General features: G+C 58.8%; 1 protein-coding gene across 1 annotated transcript in view; it reads left to right on the forward strand.

Moving 5' to 3' along the window:
• Nucleotides 1–5470, forward strand: part of SOX18 (SRY-box 18) — a 9819-nt gene that overhangs the window by 1555 nt on the left and 2794 nt on the right. The gene's annotated exons all lie outside the window — the stretch shown is intronic.

The raw sequence follows: 5470 nt of genomic DNA on the forward strand, positions 1-5470 counted from the left end.
CCCTTGTACTCGGCCTTGGTGAGGCCGCAGCTGGAGTACTGCGTCCAGTTTTGGGCTCCACAATTCAAAAAGGATGTGGGGAAACTTGAGAGAGTCCAGAGGAGAGCCACGCGCATGATCACGCGCTTATCTTGCTGACCCCAGCTGACTTCCCGCCCTTGGGGCAGGGGGCTGGACTCGATGATCTTCCGAGGTCCCTTCCAGCCCGAATGTCTATGAAATCTATGAAATAGCTCCGTTGGATTAGCTGCACCCCCTAGCCAGCTGCTGCTGGGCCTTGCCAATAAGTCTGGGGAAACAGGCCTGTTTGCCATTGAAGTTACCGCAGCTCAGGCATCTGTGCTGTCTGTCTGCTCCTCCTTTACCCCAATGCAAAACCCACGACAGCAATGCAACGACATGGCCCCCGCTGGAGCCCGGGAGCAAGCTGCCTTCCCTCTCCCTGCCTCCAATTCTGCATCTGAAAAGTGAGGGTAAATGATATAGGCCTTTCACGGGGCAGGGCAGCCCTGTCTGCCTCTCTTCGCCTCTGGCCCCTGTAGCCGAGAGGGTAACGCTAACCCACCAGAGCTATGCCCGTGACCCGTTCGCAGAGCGAGTTCCCCAAGCACAACGTAATACAGAAAAGCAGCAGAGGGATCAGCTCATCTCTCGGCCTCTTCGGTCCCTCGACGATGCCCCCCAGCCCGTTTTGCACAGAGGCGTGGGAGCCCCCGTGGAAAAAGCCGAAGTTATTTTTAACCCAGTGGGGACCTCGACCGCAGGGCTGCCTTCAGAAGTCATCCGAGGAGCGGGGGCATCGGAGAAGGAAGAAAGCAAAAAAAGGAGAGAGAGAAAACTTTTGTGTTTGAGGCGCGCTAAGCCACCGAGTCGGCCTCTCCGGCCAAACTTCCTCTGCTAGGTGTGGTGCTGGGACAGGAGGCAGCAGTCTATAAAGGGAAACCAGGGGGGTGGGGAGGCAAGCAGAGAAAGCCAAGATCCCGGTAATAATGAAAAAAAAAGAGCCCGTGCGGAGTGACGGGGGCTGGGCCTGGGGCCAGATCATCAGACGCCAGCCCTGGTGAGGAGGGTGATGGGAGAGGTCACCCAGCTGGCTTTTACAATGATCTTATCTCTGCCCAGGAATATCCAACATTTCCTCCCCGTGCGCCGCTGCAAATACAAACTGTGAGAAGCCGGAGCGCCCAGTCGCCCACCCTCCCTTCCCCTCGCTGGCTTTGCCTCTCCAGCACTGCGGTCCCCCACCGGCCACTTCCAGCCCGGCTTTTTTTAACTTCGGCGTCTCGTACGTGGGAGGTGCTGTGTGCGGATCTATATCCAGAGGCGCAGGGCTCGGGTGCGGAGGGGAGGAGGTCACTCTTTTTTCCCAGTGAAAGTTAAGTGGCCCAAAGAGCGATGCCGCTATTGTTGAGCTGTGTTTAGGTCACACCCCAAGCTCCGCGTCTGCCCAGCGCCGATGATTTACCTCTGGGGGCCGGAAGCTGGCCCCGGGAAGGGCAAAAGTCAGGGTAGGCATGACATTGCCCACGTAGCTGTGCCTGATGGACAGGCAGAGGTCAGCCTGGGTCCCGCAGCACCTCACCTGGGCTCTGCTTCGAGCAACACCACGGCTCTGAAGCCACGTGCAGCCTCCCCCTGCTTTTTCTGCCTGTCTCAAGAGTTACTTTCCCCATCTCCATATGCCTCTTTCTTCCCTCCCCTCCCCATAATATTTAGAGTATCTCACTTTTAAAAAAAAAAAAACCCCAAAAACCATGCTGAAGTCACTGATATAACTATATAACGCGGACGCGATTTGCAAAGCGGAGGGGGAACTCATGCAACAGGTCGGCCTAGGGCGCTCCACCTCTCAACCCTGCACCTTTTGGAGAATATGGCAAAGCTTCATACACCAGTCTGACTCCCTCCTGCCCCACTCAACCCCGACGCTCTTCCTGCTCATTCCTCCCATACATTAAAAGGCAAAATCAGACTGAAAGCTGCCCGCGGAAAGCACGCACCCCGTGGCACGAGACTCCCCGGACAGCCCCGCGGAGCCCGGGAACGGTGGCCCTCAAGCGCTCAGCACCTGCGCTGGGGCCAGAGTTTCAAAGGCAACTGCGTCCAGCTCCCCTGAGCCAAGTCCTGCTGAAAACCGCAGGCGTTATTTCCAAGCCCCTCTCCGAAAGCAGAGGAGACGGCCTGCGGGGAAGGAGCTGTGCCATGCAGCAAGACACCGCAGTGTCCTGCTTCACTCCAGGGACAGAAATGTGAGCAGATGTTTCTCCCCGCAGAGACAGTACACCCCCTTCCCCCCCAAACAGCAAACACCAGGCAAAAGCAGTAGCTCCACACACTCTCCGCAGGGAGGCAAGACCTGGAGCCAGCTGAAAGTCCTGGAGCTGGTGTGTGCTGCCAAACGATCCCCATAAACACAGCGCTGCAGAGCGACACCCCCCGCCGAGACAGCAGCCCGGGGGGATCTCGACAGCTCACGGCATCCCTCCACGTAGGTTTCCCTAAAAAGCCGCAGGGCTTGGGGTGGCTAATAAAAAATGGGTTTTGCAACAGACTCGGGATATAAAGCCCTGAACCCGCAGAAGGTGGGACTGCGGCAGGAAAAGGTTGTAAAGCCCAAGGCTGGTGGTATTGCAGCAGCATCCTGGCCGCAGCCGTCACAGGGAGATTACTGCACGAACCAGCGTCTGGAGAACCCCCCTACAAGCCCGTGGGGGCTGGTGCCCAGCAGGTCTGAGCGTGATGGTGATGCTCCCCCAAGGGCAGGAGGCAGTGAGGAGCACTCCACCCTATGCCATCCAGTCTTTAGCGGCTGCTCCTCTGCCCCAGCCCCAAGCCCGATGCAAAGACGTGTTAAAACCCGAGCTGAAAGGCTGCCACGGTCACTGAGTAGGGTTGACTGAGCCAAGGGAACTGCTTCCCAGCGCCGAGCAGAGCAGTGCAGGGTATGGTAGGTACGTTTAGCCCCTGAAACCTCCCTCTTGCACCACGCTGTCCAGCTCCCTGCACCTCTCCACCCCAAAGGACAACATTACCCTACTCAACAGGGCATGGGAGAAGACATGAAAGAAGGGGACCTTTACTGTGCCTGGTAACGTCCCACCTGGAGCCAGCCCAGCATGCACACGCAGCTCCACCACAGCAAGCGCTGAGGCTCAAAGCCCCTCCCGGTGCCTCCGTCCACCACCCCGTGACCGTGGGACAGGAGCCCCAGGAAGCAAGCAGGGCAAGGCCGAGCCACCCCCTAAGACCAGACGCCTCGGGACACTTCCCCAGCTCCTGCAGAATTTAAGCTTCCCATTTGTAAAGAGATAACAAGTTTCAGGCCTGTCTGGGCATTCAGGAAACTTTCTGCCCCTGAGCTAATGCCACGCCGCCTGCCTGAGTCTGCCGAAACAACGGAGCCTGCATTAGCTCCGAGACACCGGCCATCCGATCCCCTTAATCGCGGCGGGACGTTGGCTTGGCCATGACGATAAAAGAACCGAGAAGGGTTTCGCTGCCGGCGGCATTCGTGGAGCCAGCCGGCTCTTCGGGAATTGGGTGTGGAGGCTGGGGTGGCGCAAGAGGCTTCTGCCTCCTCTGTCCCCACTTCCACATCTTCCTTCTGCCTTCTCTTGTGCCTGCAACCCGGTCGGACTTGATCCCGCGCGCTCGCAGGCAAGGAGCTGTATGCTATTGGCTTCCCGGGGGGGAGGTTTTGCAGTCACTCATTCATTGTGCTTTAAGCCCCCCAAAACTTCCCACAGGACAAGCGTCGGTCCGTGAAACGCAGTTCTCATTGTTGCCTGCAGAACTGAATGGGGAAAGGAGGGGGAAGGCAGTTATCTCGGGTACTGGTGCAACAGTTGGCCCTGACCCTACGTGGCTTCGACCCATAGGAACTTCGTTCTGGTCTCGAATACCTGCCGCAGGAGGCCCCGGCTCAAGCTGCATTGTTGTGTCCTGCACAGTCCATTTTGCACGAGACAATCAGTGCTGGGCTGTCAGGGTGGGGAGATTGTTTTGAGCTGGGGCTTGGCCCAAGATCTCTCCCTGGCTATTAATACTGATGAATATACGGACATGTTTACCGTGCATCTAGACGTGGAAATTTCCCAGCGGGCCGCAGCCTTGAAATTTATCGTGGCTGAAATGGCTCCTGACCTGATGCCATTGTAACATGTAAAGCCGTGGCACGCTGCCCAGCACGGGAGTTACCCAGAGACAATAACCCCGCCGTGGTCCGACTCGGGGCTGCGAGGAGTGAAATCCGTGCACTGGCGCACGGGCCCTGCAGCACAGCTAACGTATCTCAGGTGTTGTGACCCACCGGTGCCAGCCACAGGTGCCCGTGGAGCTAAATGCAGACGTGGGGCTGAGCCTTGCACGGCTCTATGGCAAGGGGCTTTACTACGATGACCACGCACCCCCAGAGAAGGGCCACGGCTGCCATTGCCACAATACACCTTGGGATTGCTCTGAAACATCTCCACGGGTCACTGGAAGGGTTTCCCCTCTCCGGCCCATTACCAGAGGAGGCACGAACATTTCTTTCCCTGCATCCTTCCAGCGCAGGGCTCTCTGGCTGGCTGGCCAGCTGCTTTGGGAAGTGCTCAGCAAAACCCCGAGCAGGGATGTGGGATAACACGTGCCGCTGGAGACTGCAGAACGGAGAAAAGGGGGAAGCTGGGAGAGCGGGGGGATACTAGGACTTTTCCACCTCTAAAGGCCCTGCTATGCAGTCATATGACAGCTAGCTAGACACCAGCTCTGGAGTTGTTACCCATTTCCAAGTGCTCGCTGCACTTTTCTAGCTGGACAGCCATTTTTACTGGGCAGTCGTTACTTTGCCCATGCGGCTGCTCCAAATGCATCGCATGCTCCACCCGTCCAGCGGATCATAAACGTAACGTGTCGCAGGGGCCTTAAAGCAGCACCCCGAGGAGCTCAAGTAGATCCCGCTTGGACAGCCACAGCCACTGCACGGCAAAGACCGGGGTGCCAGGTGCTGGGCCCCCTCTGGGCCCTCCGGCCTCTTCCTAGAGGGGTCGATGCAGACACAAGCTTCCCAGCTCCCAGTTCCCAGGCAGGGGACGAAGCCCAAAGCCGAAGCAAGGAGAGAGCCCACTTTGCAAGCCGAAAGCGCCATCTAGGGGCACCGAAACTGCAGTCTGGCGCCGGGGGGCCGGCATCCACGTGCCAGGGCGAGTGTCCAGGGGAGAGGCTGGAGGGAGCAGGGGGAAGCATCCTGCGGGGAGCATCTCTGCAAGTGGGGATGGGAGGCGTTGCCCCCGCCTTGCCTCCCCAGGGTCTTGCAAGCTCCTCGGGCTCCAGGGCTTGCAAGCCGCTAGGGTGAGGGATCACCACCCCGCCCTGCAGCCCCCCGCTCCTGCCTCTTCCTTGGGGCTGCAAAGACACTTGTTCCTTCTGCCTCGCCCCCGCTGCAAACCTGCCACGGCCAGGAGCCCAAGGGAGCTCCCCGCCCCCCAGG

This window comes from Crocodylus porosus, unplaced genomic scaffold (genome assembly GCF_001723895.1).
Source record: "Crocodylus porosus isolate Cpor-Errol unplaced genomic scaffold, CroPor_comp1, whole genome shotgun sequence".
Classification (NCBI taxonomy): Eukaryota; Metazoa; Chordata; order Crocodylia; family Crocodylidae; genus Crocodylus; species Crocodylus porosus.